Source organism: Ursus arctos, unplaced genomic scaffold (assembly GCF_023065955.2).
Source record: "Ursus arctos isolate Adak ecotype North America unplaced genomic scaffold, UrsArc2.0 scaffold_5, whole genome shotgun sequence".
NCBI classification, from domain to species: Eukaryota; Metazoa; Chordata; class Mammalia; order Carnivora; family Ursidae; genus Ursus; species Ursus arctos.
The window spans coordinates 26,995,513-27,016,412 of NW_026623067.1; the positions used below are offsets into that span (position 1 = coordinate 26,995,513).

At 43.7% G+C, this 20,900-nt stretch overlaps 1 long non-coding RNA gene across 1 annotated transcript in view; it reads right to left on the reverse strand.

Moving 5' to 3' along the window:
• Positions 1 to 20,685, reverse strand: part of LOC130542803 (uncharacterized) — a 74,544-nt gene extending 53,859 nt beyond the window's left edge. The window contains exons 1-2 of the long non-coding RNA XR_008957642.1: positions 20,562 to 20,685; positions 11,406 to 11,610 (exon numbers count right to left, since the gene is read on the reverse strand). This is a non-coding gene — a long non-coding RNA (uncharacterized LOC130542803). The remainder of the gene's footprint in view (positions 1 to 11,405; positions 11,611 to 20,561) is intronic.
• Between the last annotated feature and the right edge of the window lie 215 nt (positions 20,686 to 20,900).

A 20,900-nucleotide genomic window follows, 5' to 3' on the forward strand; every position in this document is an offset into this window, starting at 1 on the left:
TCCCCAAACACACCTTCGTGGTTAGTTCCCTTATCTTTCAGAGATTTTGACTCAGAGGTCCGCTCCTCAGGAGGCCCTCTCAGATCAAGCTGTATAAAAGAGCACACAGGTCCAGCATACCTGGTTCCCATTCCTGTGTTGCTTCTCTCCATTGTGCTTAACATCACCTGTCATTCAATATATTCTGTTTTTCCTTACCTGTCCCTCTCAGAATAATGGCCCCCAACAGTGTCCATGTTCTAACCCCTAAAACCTCTGAATGCATTAGGCTAACATGGCAAAGGGGAATTCAGACTGCAGACAGAATTAAGATTGCTAATCATCTGACCTTGAGATGGGGAGATTATCCTGGATTAGCTGGGTGGAAGAGGGAGGCAGCAAATAAGTTGGGAGTGATTCCATGTGGCTCCATCCCTGTTTGATGGTTTTGGAAACTAAAAAGAGCCATGTGCCAAGGACTGTGGGCAGCTTCCAGAAGCTGGAAAAGATGAGGAAACTCTTACCTGTGGCCTTCAGAAGCAATGCAGCCCTGCTGACATCTTGATTTTAGTCTAGTGACACCCACATCACACTTCTGCTTAGGGAACTGTAAGGCACGACATTTGTATTGTTTGAGGCTACTAAGTTTACGGTAATTTGTTACAGCAGCATAGACAACGGACTCAACACATGAACAAAATCAGTGACCCACCCCTAATGTCCAAATGGGATCTTGGGTCCATCGAGTGCTGTCATTCGGGCAATGTGGGAACTGATGGATAAGGCGAAGACGGTGTTTATCATCAATCCTCCAGAGATGGTCTGCAAGTCAGTGAGGCTTCATGAACACAGGGAATGTCTGAGCGTGTGTGCACATGCGGATGGGTGACGTCTGCTGTGGAGTTTCTGCCACACACACTCAGAGGCCTCACAGGCACGGTCCCCAGCTGTGGGGTAAATGCCATAAGTAAGTCCTGTACCATTTCTTGTGTTCAAGATTCAGAGTCTCCAGTGGATTTGGAAAACACTTCCAGACCCTCTGCCTGAGTGCCCTGACCACCCTGTCTGCTTTAGACAAGAGAGAAATGGCGGCCACAGCATCTTGGAGCTTTCCATTTAGGGCTGAGTCTGAGGCATTAAAGAAACCTGACAAGAAAAAGCTGATTTATGAAGGCATGGCAAGTGCCACTGCTGGTTTTATTCAGAGTTCTTCTCAACTAGAGTCAGACCTTTGAGGGGTTAGAGATTGATGGGTGAATTTGCTTGCTTTTCTCATGTAGAATAACAGAAGAGCCAGAAGCAATAAAACCAAAATACAAGAGAGCTTTATAAATAAACGAGAAATAATAGACACTTGAAAGATAATGTCCCCAAGCACTTTAGAAATGACGAAAGTGCTTAGATGTTTTTAGATGAATGACTCTGAATTCATTTCAGAATGGGATTTCGTCATTACATTTCTTTGCTGAGTCAGTCAGCGAGAAAGTTTTAACTACAGATAAAACACAAATCCAACACCCAGAGCATCCGCCATGAAGTGTTCATTGATGTACTTAATGTGGCCGTGAATCATGTCGTCTCAGTAGAAGATTTTGGTTTGCACATGACAAGAAAACCCGCCTCAATTCGGCTTAAACTGTAATGGGAATTTATGGGCTTATATAACCAAGAGTCCCGAGGTAGGGCAGGCTTTGGCAGACTTGCCCCAAATGTTTACAATGTCACCGGAGACCGTGCATTCGTTTCCTGCCCTTCTGTCCAAAATCTGTTGGCCTTTTTCTTGGACGGGCTTCTCTCATTTCTACTGGCTCCCAGAGGGGTCAGATTCCTTCCCGACATTTGGTGGACAGAGACACCCTGGCTGGGAGACTCAGGGTTGTTAATAACAGAGCAGACGTCACCAAACCAGGCCTGTGGGTGAAATCCAGCCAGCTATCTGATTTCGTAGATAAAATTCTACCGGAAGATCGCCATGCCCCCTCGGTTACGTATGGCTTACGGCTGCTTTCACGCTCTAACGGCAGAGTTGAGGTGTTGCCCCAGAGACCTAATGTCTTGCAAAGCCTAAAATATTTACTGTCTGGTCACTGACAGGAGCAGTTTGCTGACCCCCGAAGCAGAGTTATAGAAAATAACTCCTTGAGGTCACCCCCAGCCTAGAGCCTGTTGTCTTCTCTTCGATTTTTCTCTCGTTTTCCCACCAGAGAACAGAAGGGAACTTTTTCTCAGGCAAGAACAGCAAGTGATTTTCAAAAATCATGAGCTCGACTTCCTGACGGTTGAGGATTTCCATGGATCCTCCCCATTGCTAAGAGTCACAGCAAAGCTATGTTAGAGAAATGGCACTTGAGGATTAGCTCTAATTATCACCAATAGCATGCACTAGAGGCCAGATTCTGTGTAAGCCCGTCACCTGTGTTAACCTCCCACAAAATCTCCTGAAGCGTGTTCTGTAATTGTTCCCACATTACAGAGGAGGCGCCGAGTGCTGGAGAAATGTCCTCGGCTTACAGCGCTGGTGCAGGTATGAGTGGAAGCCGGGCCATGGGCCTCTAGAGCCCCCAGTGTTAGGGCTTAGGAAGGGAAGGTCTGAATCACATCAGTGTCAGACAGACTGAGTGCCTTGGAACACGCACCCCAGAAGTCACTCCATAGGAAAACGGGCCTGTGGTCCACTGCCTTGTAGAAATACCCACATGCACTACCTAACCCGCTCAGGGAGATTCCCAACGCCAGTGTTTCGAAACTTTAAGAAATGCTGCAGTAAGGAAACTTGTTTGTTGAACCCAGTATTTATTGAATTTATTTGACCACTGCCTGTTCTTCGTGGGCAGATATGATGTCTATAAATATCCCGAAGAACAAACTTTGGATCCATTTTGTTGTATAATTTAAATGCATCAGTTAAATGTTTAGTAATAGGATTCATTCCATAGCTCATCATGTGAAACTATTGCTTCTTAAGTTACCTTTGTTGGTTGCCTTTTATAATCTTAGTCAAAGAGCCCTTCCAAGGCAATTAAATAGGAATCTGAAGTAGGTGGATCTCTGGGGGCCAGAGAGAACGACCATGGAATGAGGTGCGCTTCCTTGCTAAAAGGTGCTGTGTAGAGCCCACTCGTGGGAGGCCTGCAACATCAGGTTCTCTCGCATTGCAACGGCGGCCTTGTAAGTTGGATTGTAATAATACGCTGTAATATATTACAGGGCTAAATAGTGCAGGACAGGGGCACCCGGGTGGCTCAGTCGTTAAGCGTCTGCCTTCGGCTCAGGGCGTGATCCCAGAGTCCTGGGATCGAGCCCCACATCAGGCTCCTCCCCGCTGGGAGCCTGCTTCTTCCTCTCCCACTCCCCCTGCTTGTGTTCCCTCTCTCTCTGGCTGTCTCTCTCTCTGTCAAATAAATAAATAAAATCTTTAAAAAAAATAAATAAATAGTGCAGGACAACTATGTAGGGAATTAGAGACAGAAAAAAACCTGCACATTGTACAAGTGATTAAAGTCAAAGGAATTTAAAAATGGAAGCTATCAGCACAGCATGGATTATAGCTGACAGGCGAGGGTGCATGGGAGGATGGGACGCCCGAGCTGGACCTTCAAGGGTCTAGTGGACGTGGGCAGGGCGGGGAAGGAGGAGCGGGGGTCTCACACCAGCAGGACAGAGCTAGCCTGGATGCACTTAGGGCTGGGGCAGCGATGTGTGGAGGGTGTCGGCTGTGGTTGGTGGGATCTGAGAGGTGAAGTGGCCGGTGTATGGAAGACCTCGAAAACCTGGCAGAACAGTGTGGCTTTAATTCCGCTGATAAGATTGTAGGTTTCTGAAGATGGCTAAAGTGTGTGTCATTTGACATAGATCTTCTGGGCTGCAGCATAAAAATGGATTGGCAGGAAGGAAGCTCAGAGAGGAAGCAGAATTCCTTATTACAGAGAAAGAAGGGATGGTTGAGGACTATTCGTTCTAGGTCCATGCGTCCAAGAGGGCTAACTTCCAAATCAACAAAGTCAAAGTCATTGATTTCATTCTTTGGAAGCGTCCATAGACATGGATTCTATAAGCAACTATAATTGACTGACCCGCTCTTGAATCACTATTACAATTAAGAAGATGATTTGCTTGCTTTCTTTTCTCTCTCTCTCTCTTTTAATTTATTTATGAGAGAAAGAGAGAGAGAGCACAAGTGGGGAGAGGGGCAAAGGGAGAGGGAGAAGCAGACTCCCTGCTGAGCAGACGCTGGGCTCGATCCCAGGACCCTGAGATCATGATCTGAGCCAAATCAGACACTTAACCGATTAAGCCACCCCAGTGTCCCTCAGCATTCTTACTTTTTAAATAGCCTTGTGAGTCTTGACTCATGCTGTTTCTTGAACCCTCCCTGCTCACCTTTTCTGGAATGATGCTTCATTAGTCTCATTATTCTTCTCTCTTGCTGATGTCTTCTTTTTTCCCCTCTCACTTAGCTTTTTTTCCTTTATCTTGCAGACCTTCACAAAGCCTCTTTACCCAACACCAACAAAAGGATTATCTTTTTACTTTCTCTTTCATGTATGTGTCCTTCTGTCTTTTTCTGTCCCTGACTCTGTTCACCTCACTCCTCCTTTAATCTGATCTGAAGGCAGATGCTTAACTAACTGAGCCATTCAGGTGTCCCTCCTTGCTTCCTGTTAAAATAATATGTGTGCATATTAAACGACTTTAACCATGTATATTATTTGTTTATCACAGCATATTTGGGAAATACAGAAAAATCCAGGGAAGAAAGTAAATCATCCACAGTGAGAAATGGTTGTATGTTTGGGGAACATTTCCTCCAGGAAACAACATGGTGGGGCCTGAATGAGGTGGTGGAAGAGCCAGCAGATGTGGTGGGGCTCAGCTGTCACTGCAGTGATGCCCGATGGCAGCCTGGGTCCAAACGAGGGGAGAAGAGCAGGACACTGGTCATATGGGTGCTCATCTGTCTTGCTCGTGAGCACATGTGAGTTAGGGTTAAACGCTCTTGCCAGGGTTAAACGCTCTTGACTTTTCATTCTCAAGGTAGGTCAACTATCAACATCTCATTAATGTGAACCTTTGTCATGGCACCTAAACCGTGTCCATCAACTCTTGCTCTAAGGGCTAGCCCAAGTCAATAGCGTGTATCAAAGAGACACTTCAGCTTTCCACAAGTCTTGAAATGCAATGTGAGTCTTTACTGAAGGTGTCTGGAGGGAGGTCACATCACGTAACACACAACTGAACTTCCTGGAAAACTCTTTACCTGGTCAGCTCCGTGAAGCTCCACCCGGCCCAGCAGTGGCCCCTCCAAAGCTCTCCCAGCAAATGGTCTCTACAAATCTGCAGGACTTGCTGGCTTTCTCTTCAGTGGTCTTGCTGCTTAGGCTTGCTTCCTCTTCTCCTTGTTGTTTCTGGAAGTTTTCCTTTTTGGAGAGCTCCAGTTTTTTCTTTCTTCCTTTCTTTGAATTCATGCAAATCAATGAAGTGTCCCTATTTACTTTGATTCTCTTTACCTACTACCGTCTCTAAGAGATGAAGGCTGGGAAGCAGAGCAGTTCAAAGAATCTTCCTTAGAAAGCTGAGGAGGGTAAAGTTAGGGAATAACTAGGTTTCCATAATCTTGTACCTGCTCCATCAACAGGTAGAGGGAATTCATTTTATTGCGAGGCCGGAACTCCTTACTTGGATTATCTACAGATTAACTCCAGGCAAAGATGATCTCTGGAAAGTAGAAAGCTGATTACTGCTAGTAAATAAGCCGACTCTAAACTCTGGGAGAAGCCTGAAGAAGACTCTGACTGCTGAGCAGCTGGCTCCTTTGCGACGTTTTCTGCCACTTAGAAGTACAGGTTTGGGCACAGTGATTTATGAGGTGGAAAGCTCACACCAGCTCTGGGGGCCCTGAATGGTGAGCAAGGCCGACTTGCTTCATATGGTTGTAGTTTCATGTAAAACTTTTCAAGAACTCCTGGGTGCTATTTGAGAGCTGAAATGATAACTTCTCAGCCCTATGTTCTCTCAGTGGCTATTCATCTCACACCCAAACTTTGACCATATCAGGTGCACGCTCCAGGTCCCTCTGTTGGTGTTATGACAGTTACAGATGGCTGGGTGTGGTCTCACTTTTGAAAATGTCTGTGAGTCTTAGTTTCCGGGTGTCGGTAGCGAATCTTTATCTCCTACCATTCCTTGGGTCTGTAGATCTGCTCATTTATGCCTCTCCTTGTCCCTCTGTCTGTCCTGCAGTTGTATATACACCTGGCTACATGCACTGGTGTCTTCTCTACTGTGGAGTTTGGCCCAGCCTTGTCTTTGTGGTTTCTTTGGGAATCTTTTGAGCACAGAATATAACCCTTCCCTTCTGCCATAAGAGAGGAACTGTAAGGCTGGCAATGGAATTCTAGGAAAAAAAAAAAAAGGCTTTCAGCAGCTTATGGTAAAGTATTTAAGGAACAAAAACCAACTGATGAGGGTGTGTATGCAGTCATGACATGTGAGAGAGAGAACAGGGTGTCTGTTGCTCAAGAACTTGACAATACAAGGAGTTCTGACTGACACAAAGCACAGGATCTCTCAGGTGTGAGGGGTGGAAGACAAGGGTAGGGATGTGAATGCGCGCCCCTTGCTGGAACGTAATTGGTCTTCACAATCTCCTGTGCTGTCTCAGTTGAGCCTCCAACCAGAGAATAAAAGAGGAGGTGCCAATTATGTTAGATCCCACTTGCCAAGGAAATGGCAGAAGCTCTGTGACACAGACCAAGAATTCAGACACTTTCTTCAGAGGCAGTTTGGAGTGTTGTCATATTTCCCTTCTCCCTCCCAAGTGTCGCTGTTGAAAAGGGAAGAGTTTTATTCCTTAAGACCAGTGAAAGGAGCTTCAAGGGCCCGCTCAGACAGTTAGACACACCCCATCCCCAGCTTGCATGTGAGGCTAGGTCAGCCCACATTTGGCAGAACAATGGGAGAGTGCACGTCCTTGAGAGTGAACAAGATGGCAGTGCAAAATGATGGTTTCCATGGATCAGATGTGGGCTTATAGGAGAAAGCCGGCCTGTCCACAAGGATAGTCCGGAGGAGTAAAAGGACCCCACAGAGGCATAGACTTCTGAACGAAAGAGGCATTGCTTGTTCAAGGGCACTGTGGCCAAAGGCTCCAGCTGGATTCTCCTAGAATCTGCTGACACACCCCGCTAGAATCAAGCCCACCTCAGACACGCCCCGTGCCTAAAGGGCATGGACATCAGTTTACATCTGTATCTTCTCTCTCTACCCCTACCCCTGGGCCTAGTCACAGAGCAATTAGGGCAGAAACTGTGGGCAGGAGAAGGGAGTACAGAGGGAGGAGGCCCAACATTTGCCCTCTCCCTCCTCATAGCAGAATTCCAGGGTAGAGCAGACCCGGATGCGGTGATAGGGAGAGGCTTTAACTCTGAACGAGTTTGGAGTTTTGTGACTCTCCTAGAACAGCCTGAACTCTCTAATTTTCCACCGGACCGGACTCAATAATGTTTGAAGGTAACCAGAGAACTTTTATTATCCAAGCATGATTGGAAATCAGAAAGAACCCGAAAATTTTATTTCAGGGTCAGGAGAGGGCAGGTGAGGGCGTTTAATCAGCAGCGAAAAATAAAATGAGAAATTGGTTTCTGGATCAATTAACAGGCTGGTTCCATGACCTGAACACATATTGAGATCGTGTGGCTTTTGGATTCCAAGGAAAAGGTCAAATGCCAACGGGCGGTGATGGTATTTGCTTAGGTTGCGTTCTCTCTGAGACAGTGTCTGTAAATTGCATAGCACCGTGTCCAGTACAGCACAACCCTTGATAAACAATAGTATTATTATGCTAGTTATCTTTAATTGTTATTCCAGGGCATGTGATGTAAGACAGATCACTAGACTCTCAACCAGCAGGTTAAGAAGCAGGGACAGTTCCAGGAGCCTGAAAAGGGAGCTGTGCTAAGTAAGAGGTGGTGGGGACTCTCCCAGCTGTGGCTTCCCCAGGAAAATGATTGAAGGGAGGGGTCAGAATCCAGGGAGGTAGCATGGCAGAAGGACTGGTCTGTCTGGATGTGGAATCTTAGCTGCCGAGTCAGTGGCGGCACAAATTATGAACCTCTCTGAAATTCAGTTTTCTCATGTTTAAAAATCCCCAAATAGTGTATACCTACTGGAGGGGGATTGATACCCACTTAACTGGGTTGTTGTGGTCTATAGCGGGCATTCCATTCACTTGCTTCCATCTCCCACTTCACCTAAGCTAGCCGTGTTTCTCTTTTAATTCTTGATACCAGGCATTCTTAAACTTTCCTGTTCTATGCTCTGTTTCCTGTACTTATTTGGGAAAGTAGTCTAATAAACTAATATCTAATGGTAGAAAGGGATGGTAATTGCTGAGACTGGAGAGTGCCTTTTAATAGGAATGTGGAAGATGAAAAGTAGAGAAGAAATCTCTGAGCCTAAGCTTTCCCACCTGTGTCAACCTGCTGGGACAGGGTTAGGGTTGGAAGGACCACACTAAGTACCCCCACAAAGGCCGGTGCTCCCCTAACGGCAAAACCAGCTTTTTTTTTTTTTTGCAATGTGGGAACACAACTCTTCTAGCCGTTGATGGTGACCTGCTCTGTGTCCACCCCTGTGCCTGGCACTGAACTCGGAGCTTTGCATGGGGATCACATCGCATCTCTGTAACATCCGAAAGGGGAGGTATCGTTAGCTGAGAGAGGTGCCTACTCAAAGCCCAAACCAGACAGACTTCAAAGTAGTGTTCATCCCAGACACACCCCCGAGAGAAGAAGGCACTGAAGCGGTTCAAGAAATACATGTGTGGGTGGGGAAAAAAGATGAAAGCTTTGCAAAGAGGAGCAGAAGAGGGGAAAAAAGATGAAAAGCCCTGAACTTGAAATGCTTGGGATTGTCCTTGAACTCTTTATCTCCCTTCCTTGTGAGCTAATACCCGGTTCTGTTAAATCAGCACACAATCTACTTTCTGCAAATCCGCCAGGTACTCGACTGCAGACAAGGGGTCAAAGCGGAAAGCGCGTGCATGTCCTTTCATCGGGAGATGGCATTTGGCGGTGTTTGAGGGGACTTAACTTTAATTAATTGACTCCTCAGGAAGAGAGCTGACAGTTTTCCCTTCAGGGATTTTAGAAAGTTGAATTTTTTTCCTCAAAGTACTTTACAGTGCTCTGAATCCCTGGGCCTGTGGAGGAGGCCATCATAAAAGAGACACCCTCATCTTATGGAGGGTCTCCCTCTTCACAGAGCACGCAGTGTTATTCATCCTGGCAGGAAAATGTAGGTCCTAAAGGATACTCATGAGGATATTCGGTGTTGAGATAAGGGGGACATACAAAAATTATAACTGAGGTGTGGTCCCTGAACATTCCTCCTCCTCCTCATCAGGAAACTTTCTGGTGGCTTCCCGTCTTATCCCGGTGAACTTCAGCACATGATGCAGTCCTGCTGAAGAAATCTCAGCCCCTCCTGATCCCAGCCTCTCTCCACAGGTTCTGAGCACACCCCTATTGGTCATCCCTAATCCGTGAAGCAAATGCGGCCTCGTGCTGGCAGTGGGGGTTGCCTCGGGAGGCTGAACTGTGTTTGCCCCAGGGTGCAGGCATGTGTGAACATGTCGGGAGGGTCTGTGGATGGGCCTGCTAGGCTCTGTTTCCCCGTCTGACCAGGGCATCCACTAGGCAAGAAGTTACCCTAAAGCAAAGTGAATTCTGGGGAAGCACGATTCGACATTACCTTGGGGGGTGCTGGCCTATGTCCAAGGGAGAAGGGCTAAAGTGAGATGGGACAAAAGGTAATGAGCTCTTGGGGATGAGGTGCCAGCAGCACAGACCTCCAGAGCTGGTGATGATAGAACATGGCTCCCTCAGGCGCATAGCACCTGCACTGATGTGACTTGGCTGGGGAGTACCAATGGCCTTGTCATAAGCTAGTGACCTGGCCAGGAAGGAGCCAGGGCAGCAGTCTGGTGTTGCGGTCATTGTCAATGGTGACTGACGTTGGGTTGCAGTTGGAAGTAATGCTTCGGATCAGCCATAAGGAGAGAATTCCACGGTGAGCAGCAGAGAATAGCTGTGACCGTTAAAAGAAGTGAAAACTGAATATGGAAAAGAAGGGCTTCACCGACCACGTGCAGGACCCCTCTGAGAATTCCCACAGGTATCACGCTACATTTTGAGGGGAGAGGTACAGGAGGTCCCATAGACCTAGTGGAGCTGAATCAGAGAACTGTGTAATGATATTATTTTAGGCCTCTTGCTACTCCTTATTGATGTGTTATGGGGAATCAAGTCTATGTGTGTTAGGACAGTCGGTCTATATTTTGATTGTTGATGGTGGGCTATGGGGATGAGACAGTCAGAATGCTGACTGGGAATCACAGTGGGTCAGGAAGTGGGAGGATGGAGCGAAGTAATGTGGTTGTTGACCTTGGCTTTGAGGAGGCTATGTCATCAGCACCACTGAGTCAGTGGATCCTGGCCTATCCCCACACCTGCAGTGAAGCAGCACTGGGGACTCATCTTCCAAGGACTGTGCCCCAAGTAAGCCATACTAGCAAGTGCCACCGGGTTGGGGATGCAATTCTGGGCAGAACATGTGTTGGATGATTGGGTACCTCTGACGCAGCTACTTTGCCATCATGAGTAACCTTGGGATGGTGACCAAGCTTGTGTGTAGGGTGAGGAGCTGGGTCTCTATAGAGCTATAGGTCTGAGAGCAATCTCAGTGAAATAAGACACCCATCCAGCTCTTCCCTGAATGGGGAGAAACTCCTATCAGGTCAGCACTGGCAGATGTACTGTGGTTTCTTCAGTAGGCAGGGATTGCATTGGCACAGTGACAATTAAACCACTATAGCTTAAGAGCATCAACTACTTGACTGACTGGCACAGATTGAATATTTGTATTCTCCCAAAATTCGTATCTTAAATACCTAACTGCCAATGTGATGATATTTGGATATGGGGGCCTTTGGGAGTGATTCATGCCCTTACAATAGAGACCCCTGAAAGCTCCATTGATACCTCCACTAGGTAAGGACACAGCAAGAAGACAACCTTCTATGAACCAGGAAGAGAACCCTCACCAGATACCACATCTACCAGGGCCTTGAGCATGGCAGTGCCAGCTTCCAGAACTGTGAGAAATAAGTGTTTGCTTGTAAGCCACACAGTCTACGGTATTTTCGTACAGCAGCCTGAACAGACTAAGACTCTGACCAAGGACAGTGTTCTAGTCTCTCTCCTGGAATAGCTGGTCATCAAAGCTGGCCCACTGAACCAAGCAAACACTTCTGAGTCTAGGGAGTTCTTTTGCAAAGAAAGACTCCAGGGATGGAAGAAATGCTTTTCCCCACAGGTGGATTGGGGGGAATTAAGGCAACTTAAATTGAACAGTAAAAAGAATGGTACCTTATTTTGCTTCCCAAGTTAGTAGTGTAGGACAGACAATTCCATATTACACCGTGAAGAGTATTGGGAAGCCAATAAATGCATGTTCCCATTCAACAGTCGGTTGTTTTTAGTGGTGATATAATGGCTCCAAGAAGACTTTGAAAGATTTAAGAAATCAGTAGCTCCTGCTGGGACCCATGCTCATGTGAAGGTATGGAAGAGCCTGCAAACACAAGATTGACAAGTGAGAAAACAAGCCTGAAGCTCATCTTCATGAATTTATTATAAATGCCTGAAGGGGAAGCTAGAACCTGGTTTGAAAAATAAGAAAGACCTGTGGTTTAAATCATTGAGCTGTTCCCCTACCATCAGACTCTAGCAATGACCCCTGAATTTGGTCTTTCTTTTCATAGTTCTTGGGAAATAACAAATCATTTCTGAAAGAAGACGCCTGGATAAAATAAGACAGGAAACAACAAATAAGAAGATGAAATCTTTTCTTCCAAGAAAAATAGAACTAGGCACCTTTGAATCTTGTAAGCTTTGCGGTACAAACTTTTCTCTCTTCACGATTTATAGCAGATATCTATTTAAGTTCTGCCGCGTGTCTAAGACCAAGATTTAGGAATGGCTGTGGTCTTGTTTCTAGTGTTTCATTACTAATACTGATCCCTAATACAATACCTTTATTTTTAACATACTCTCTTCAGACACATCATGTACTCAAAACTTCCCAAGCCAGAATCGGTTTTGGGCAGGTGAATTAGATCATGTCTAGCAAGTATCAGAATGAATAAAGGATGCCGTAAAGCCTGGCAGGGAAACCATTCCATCTACAGATCATAGTCAGTTGTTTAGAAACTTTGTTCATGTCATTAGCAGAATCAATGTATCTTTGATTATTATTGCTGTCTATTGGAAAAACCAGGGAATTACAGAATCTTAGAGCCTGACGTCAGCTTCTTTTCCAATGGTAATTAACTTGACTAAGTTCTGTCTTAGTTCAGGTTATCTGGAAACTGTCCTGGAAATGGAGATTGGTGTGCAGTAGTTTAATGAAGCAGACGCTGAGGAGTAACACCTATAAGATGGTGAGGGAAGCAGGACTGAGCCAAGGAAGAAGCTGAGTCCATACAGTTGCTACTAAAGTCTTAACCTATGTACAAAGGAGTTCTGGAACTGTGAACCACCCTTCCGTGTGGTCAGAAGGATTGCAAGGCACCAGATCTTAGTATCCTGCATCAACCAGTACTGTATGTGGGCTGTCCTTTGGGAGGAGCAAGGCAGCCCTCTTTGGCTGAGGGCAGTTCCTGGAAAGGGACACAGCTCTGAGCCCTCAGCAGATAATATTGCTCTCTCATGAGTTCCTCGGTTCTAAGTGGAATGAGAGAAATGGAGGGAGAATCTGATCATTACACTACAGACCTACGGCAAGGCCCCTTATCGAACAGGTGCCAAAAACAGTGGCTTAAACCAACAAAAAGAATTTGTTATTGCTCCTGGTTTCTATGTGTCAGGAATCCACGAATGATTTGGTGGGTGCAGTGGGGGGTAGGTTCTGCTTGTCTGAATAAGGTCAGATAGTGGCTGAAACAGCTGGGGGCTGGCCAGGCATCTCTCTCTCTCTTCGTGTGGTATTGGGGCCTCATCATGAGGTCTCTTTGCCTGGCTTAGTTTGGCCTTCCTCACAGCATGGCTGCCTGGAACTTCTTACTGACATTGAGGCTTGGGGCTCCAGGAGTGACTGACTCTTCCAAAAGAGACTAGAAGACGTTGCATGGTATTTTCTGACCTAGCCTCATATGTCATGTGACCTAGCATCTTCCACATTCTACTGGTTGGAGGCCCACCCAGCCTCAAGAGAAAGAGACATAGTTTCCACCTCTTGATGGGAAGCGGCAAGATCTGTATGATCAGGTAGTATGGGACATTTCTTTGGACAATACAAAAGCTATAAAGCTTATATTTTCTGATGGCAATAGATCCAATGCAGAAGAGTTTTAAAAGAATGGTATAACTCAAATCCTTTGGTTTTCTTTCCCGTTCAATGTACAAGTTCAGCCTAGAATATTCTGTATACGAGAGTATAGGAGACATTAGCTAAACCAGGTTGTTCCTGCATCACAAAAAGTGAATTCTACTTTTGTTTTTATCCATGACCAGCCTATATTTGTACATATCATTATGCACAAACTCCAAGTCAATTCCTTGGTTTTGCAGTGACGTTAGGAAATCATGAGATCAGGCCCCACGTTCTCGACACTCTCAACCTCTATTTAGACACAGAAATACAGTTGGCTCCCTTCGTCTCAGTTGGTTGAAGAAACATGGTCACCACCATGGGAACTTGGACTCATATTCCGTTTCCAAAGGGACGTAAACTTTGAAACCAGGCAAATTACGTTAGCTCTGACTAGGACAGAGTCTTGGATTCGTTCGATCGATGCTAATAGGTTTGTCCCTCTGAAATTTCTTTGATATTTCCCGGGAGGAACATAAAAATACCTCCGTGTGATGCAATGTGGGGAAACAAAAACCAGCCTTTGTGCCTCAGAGTGCTGCTCTTTGGGGATAGAATTCAGACACTTTCAACATCTCTGTCATTTCCTCTAATCTCTTTCACTGCTGTTCTGGGTGACCCGGATTATCAAACACTGCTGGGCAAAGCAATCGAGGCAGGCACACAATCAGCGTTTGTCTTGGGGGAACAAAAAGATTTGTTTTAGATTAGGAATCCACCAAATCAGGCTTTTGCAAAAACTTCTGAATCGTTTTATTATAATATCTATTGGTCTAGATAGGAAAGGCTTTTTAGCATACAATCTGTTGCCCTCAAGTGTACAATGTACAATTTAGATGATAATAAACAAGGCTCCAAATCCTTTTATGGTACAGAGCATTTTTTTTCTTTTCTTTTCTTTTCTTTTCTTTTCTTTTCTTTTCTTTTCTTTCCTTTTTTTTTTTTTTTTAGCAGCGTTTGGCAGTATAATCGATGTTGTTTTCGCAACTTAAAGCAAAAAGCATTTGCTGGAAAACCACTGTTGCAGAATGACATTGTATTCTAGCGCTTTCTCCAAAAATGAACATCGTTAAAAATAACTTTTGAAAGAAATGACTCAAACCCCAAAGATATAAACTTATCTCAAAGTAGTTAAATGATGGCTATCTGTACATTTTAAATCACATCCCAAATTTGGAGATGATATAATAAAAAGGCAAAGAATTTTCATGGTTGGACAAATATTACATCTTTTCTTCTCTGAAGAGAGGCTTTTTCAAGTCTTTATCTCTTTGAGGCTGGAGTGACTGGTTGGGAGATAGGCTTGCATATGTATGTGAAAACCTTCAGGACTGTTCTCAGTTCAGCTTGCATTTGGCCCCAGGTCAGGGGCTCTGGGACCTGAGTTGCCGCATTGTTTCTCAAAATGCTTAAACACGCAACAAAGGGTAAGGCTTTGAACCTTTTAAACTGCTGAATACTATCAGCAGCGCAAGTCAATGTTGTCCATGCTCCCCCAGTACCTAGACGAAGGGGGAGATGGAAAGAGACAACAGGATGGGAAAGAAAGAGGAGAGAATGTGTCCCCTGCTAGTGACAGGTCAAGGTGTCACCAACTGGGGAGTGGCTTAATAACTCTTTACTGTGAGTTTGTGTGTGCACTTGCGTGTGTGTGTGTGTGTGTGTGTGTGTGTGTGCACTGAGGGTGTAGATTTAAGCTTGGTCATCATTGCTCAGGAGATCACTATGAAACAGATTGGTATGAACCTTCTATGCATTTTTATCTTTTTATTTTTATTTTATTTATTTTATTTTATTTTTTATTTAAGTAGGCCCCATGCCCAGTGTGGAGCCCAACACAGGGCCTGAACTCACAACCCTGAGATCAAGACCTGAGCTGAGATCGAGAGTCAAATGCTTAACCGACTGAGCTACCCAGGGGCCCCTATTTCTAATAGTAAAGAAAAAAGTACTGAAGGAGCTTGGGTAATAAGGCTGGGGCCATGGATGTCAGCTCAGAGAGCCCAGATCTCTGCCTTCTTGCCTTCACCTCGGTCAGGAGGCACCTCTTCCCGATTAACAATGATCAGAGTAAGGGTCTCCCCTTCTCTTTCTTTAGGGGTGAACTCCTCAGGGATTCTGAGGAAATGACCTTGACTGGTCTCTCAGAGGAAGACGGCAGGTGGTTCTATTCTGTGTTTTTCAACTTCTGTCCTTTGCTCTCCTCAGACTCTCTGAAATTTGTCACTTTTGTCATTTTCATTTTCAGAAAGTGACAGTTCCCTGGAGATTTTTCACTCCACATCATCTCTTGACCTTTCTCTGAGAGGCTGTTTCTCATTTTGCTGCCAGCTTGCTGCATGGCCCTTTCTTACTTGCAAGTTTTTAGGGTGAATACTTTCTTGCATGAACTTTCTGTACCCCGGGCTGTATTTTACACGGGCACCAACTCGCCCCTGTAAAAAACAGTACAAAACCAAAACCAAAACAGAACAAAAAAGCAAAAACAAAACAAAACAAAACAGGATAAGATGACATGATGACCTAAGTTTTCCTGCAAGCTCTTGAATTCTACCATTTGGACTTTCATATTTCAAATCTTATGCAAATTTGACTTTTCAGGATTTCTCTTTATGTTTTGTAAGCACTTTCACTGAACCTGAAGAAACATCTGGTTCATTGAGATTATTGCAGAAATACCAAATTCCAGAGAATTTGACATTCCTCTTCTCCTTACTACTTTGTGTGTGTGTGTGTGATACGAAAGCCCAACATTAATAGATGATCAAAACCATGGGGCATTCGTATTTTCCCCGACCTAGTCTGAAGCATTGCTAACGTAAGGGGGTAAGACGCTAAGGGAGAGTCCTTCACTTAGTGGTGAATTCTAAACTAAGAAGGAAGAAAAAGAGTTTGGAGAATAAATGTCTCTGACAGCATGAAATTGCTCTTGAAATTTTAATGGTGGAGAAAATACTTAATAAGTTTTCATTTAAAATAGCCAAGTTACCTCATTTGTTGAGATGTGGTTGATTTACACTTCATTTGAATTACCTGATTCAGTCCAAAGTAAATAGCAAAATATATATTATATTATATAAATATATATTTATATTATATAAATATATATTATATTATATATATTAAATAAAATATATATTTTATTAATATATATTAATATATATTAAATAAATATATATATAAAATAAAATATATATTATATAAATATATATTTAAGGAGGAATCCTGAAAATTAAGATAACTTTCGTGGAAATCTTACTTACACATAAAACTTCAGTGTCCATATATTCCGGTAAGTATTGTTTCTATACCGATCCTGTTTGGTATGTGTGCTTACCTTTTTAAAATTGCACTTTGCCTGAGATGTTATGTCAGAATGTTTTTCCATCATGGAATTTTTCAGATTATTTGGGTGAGCGAGGACATTTTTCACCTTTCTTATTCTGCTGTTACATGGGTAGCAGCTGAAGGAAAGGCTCAGCTAAGGCCCGTTTGGGTTTCGGAAGGTGGGGTGGGGAGGGGGTCCCACAGCTGTCCTAAGAATCACATACACTCACCCAAAGTACAAGTGATACAAGGGGCTTCCCCTCTTTATTTTCCTTTATTTTTTTAGGAGTTTGGTAGATGTATTAGTTTCCCATTACTGCTGTAATAAATTAGCTTGAACCTACTCACTCAGACAACATACATGCTTCTCTACTCTTCAGGGGGTCAGAAGTCAGAAATCAGTGTCATTGGGCTCCACTCAAGGTTTTGGCCAGGCTGTTTCCTTCTGGAAGCTTGAAGGGGAGAATCCGTGCCCTTATTCTCCTTGATTTTTTCAGCTTTTTCCCAAACCTGCCCTGCATTCCTTGCTCGTGGTCCCTTCCTCCCTGCTTCAGAGCGAGAAGCATAACATCTTATTTCCTCTCTGACTCTTGCTTACTCCTTCTCTCTCTGACTTTGACTCCTCCTGTGCCTCTTTCATGAGGACCCTTGTGATTTCTGGGCACAAGCAGACAACAGGGATCATCTTTCCTTCTCAAGTTCCTTAACATAATCACGTCTGCAAAGTCCATTTTGCTATGCGAGGTTATGTATTCCCAGCTTCTGGAGATCAGACGGTGGACATCCTTGGGGGGCCATTATGTATCATATTCCATATACCATAGTAAACAAATGCTCTGTAGACCTCAAAACTTTTCTCACTAGGCCTTCTTTTGAACACCAGGGCACCCTAGAGTTAGCAGGCAGTATTCTCATAACTGAGGAGAAAACGTTTTAAGCTGCAACCACTGTTATAATTTTAATATTTATACCATCTTGTCTCACAGAGGGTCTCTCTGATGGTTTATTTATGGTGTTTGGGCTTAGGAACTTAGCTTTTAAACCTATACCACTGCTTGTAAGAGAGCATGAGGGCAGGAATATCTAGACGCTGTGAAATAAATTTTAGGAGTACTTTACTTTTTTGGACTCCTTCCCAGCCAAAACATTTTCCATTTCCCATTTATAGTCTGTGCCATTTTGAAAATGACTTGTCAAGACTCCTAGAGGCCGGTCAGTCAGTTTCAAATATTCTTACTGATGGACTAGATTAATTTTTATACCAAGATTTTTTCCCAAAAGCATTAAATCAAGATGCAGGTACTTCTTTCAACTGTTCAGTTTTTACTCAGGGACCACATTCTATGCTGATTTTCTATTCAAAAAAGGGGGAAGTATTCAATACAAGGGTTCCTTGAAGTGGGATAGGGACAGATGAGTTCCGAAGATGCTGGCAAACAGCAATTAATGTTAGGCTGGGCAAAGGAGGGCAAAATAGGATGAATGGTCACGTCAGAGCACTATAGCCCATACTGGTACCAGGGATGACCCCCAATACACGAGGTTGCTTCAGAAGTCTGGGGTCATCTCGGTGGGTCGCAGGAAACGCCTTCAGCCATCGTTGCCCTTCATTATCCCAAGAAAATCTATAGGTGCAACTTCCACATTTTCTTTCAGTCCCAGAGCAGCCCCCACGCTGGAATCTTATTTTGCTGATATGGACTGCCACAGGACATGAGAAGTACTCTCCTTCCCCAGCCTGATTCCCTGTGGGATCGTAACACAGGAAGCCATGGAAGGTTCCAGAACCAGGGTAAAGTCCAGGGCAGTATCCGTCAAGTACCCATCACTCATCAAATTGCCAAAGATGTCATGGTCACCACTGAGTGTTCATCAGCTTTTGTCATAATGAAATAAGCCCTGGAAAGGCCTCTTTTAAGATTTTTAACTCTCAATAAATCTGTCTGCATTTCCTTTTAATAAAAAATTTTCAAATTAGCCCTCAAAATGCCACCAGAGCCCAGTTATCATAAATCTTAAGTCTATTTAAGGTAAGTTTTCTTTTCTTTTTTTCTTTTTTTTTTTTTTATCCTTCAGGTTATAAACTGACTTAGGGCAGTGATTTTTTAACAAGTTAGCAATGTATTTTCCTTGTAGTAAAGTACCTATTTTTCCTGACAAAGATCCAATATTTTTGATTATCTTTCTATGAATTAGTTCACATAAATAGTAGTGTTTCTTTTTTAGCTAATCTAAGAATTAGATTTTACTTATTTACCATGGGTGTTTGGTAACTGCTTATGAAAGTGCAAATATTAAATCCATGGTTTTCTTAAGGGTTTCTTTTTTTATTTTGATTTTTACATGGTTTTTGTTTTGTTTTGTCTTGTTTTTGTTTAGAGAGAGAGAGAGAGATGCATGTGCACACTTGCCCGTGCTGGGGGGAGGGGCAGAGGGAGAGGGAGAGAGAATCTTAAGCAGGCTCCACGCTCAGCGCAGAGCTGGAGGTGGGGCTCAATCTCACCACTCACATCACGACCTGAGCCTAACTCAAGAGTCAGCTGCTTAACTGAATGAAGCACCCAGGTGCCCCAATCTATGGTTTTCATAAACGAAACAAAACACTTTTTTCTATGATCCACAGTACATTTTACAATGCAGCCAAACACATGGTATAGATATACATTTACATAGTTTTGCTTAATTTTAAGAAAAATAATTTCCCTTCTTCGCTATACTCAGACAATTCTATTTTATTCTATTTCTTTAAGAGACTACTTGTTATGACCCACTAAATCAATTTCATGACCAGCAGTATGAAAAACCCTATGTTATGAAATGATACAAAAATCCATTTTATTTTGAGTTAGAAGGGGAGAAAAAAACATGATTCTGGGTAATTCAAGTGAATTATCTGAACGTATTTTATTATAAAAAGATGGAAAGTTAAATCCTTGAATCATGAAGATTAGGGTTTAAATTTCTTTGTTAAACTTATTTTTGTTAGACTTATAATGACTGCTGGAACAATGACATTGAGTGACCCAGACTATCCACAAAAATTTTTAAAAAACCACATTTTTTAAAAGTTGTGGAGGTGGTTTAGCCCCACATTCCACTGGAATCTATGCTACTGCTTGTGAACACCTGTGGTTACGTTTTAGCACATAGAGAATTCCATCCAGGGTATCCACACAAGCTGAACGCGTGTATCTAAGGGAATCAAACGTTAGTATCTTTTTCTTTTGTGACCAGCATCCCATCCCTCCCAGCTCCCCCAAATCACCCCAAAAAAAGAAGTTACAAGGGCTGACTATTTTTATTCTGGAAAAATACCGAGATTGTCTGAGCTGCTGGAAGCTTTAAGACATTCTGAAAGTGCTCTCTGTTGGGTCAGAGAAGATATGACTGGGAAAGGTAAGTTTGGACTGATGAAGGATGGAGTTCAGATTTGCAGAAGAGCTGCCCGGGTGTCTAGAAAAGCCTGCAATGACCCGCCTTGAGAAATTAAAGCCCAGAAAAGATGAGGATGCTTCTCTACTCTAGAATTCCAATTGGAAACACGACTAAACTGTGAAATAAGCACAACAAATCCATTGAATTCTTATGTTTCCATTGGTTAGGGCTTTAATGCCATCAACATATGAAATTGTTTCAAGCTTTTCCTCAGACCTTTTGATGCCTCCCATGCGGAAGTGCCCCAGGCACGTCGTCATTATCCTGCCTGTTGCCTGCCCTAGCTGCTTCTGGAAAGAAGTGAGGTTGTAATTGTAGTTGGTGGTGGTGGCCCATGGGTATTTTGTAACCATGTATAAAGCATTCCTGCTGGAGAGACACATTTTTCTTACCTTACTCCTCCAGCACATTTTTCCTGAATACAAATAGCTTCAATTCATCTTCACTTTTATACTGCCTTCGTTGCTGCTTCTAAATGCATTTCACATCAACTGAAGAGTTTTCTAAGTGGGTGACCTTCACATCGTTGTGCAGGAGAAAATACAAAATGAGACCTGGGATTACCATTTTAAATGGAAGAGCTGTAGAGGGAGAAAAAGAGCTCCCCCAGGCCCTTGAAGCCGAGTTGATTGGTCAGAAAGAGCTAGAGGCAGAACACATCTCTTTCTGCTATATTTGCTGCATTTCTTGACTGGTTTTTAGGTTCTAGGCTTTAAAAAGAAAATCCCTAA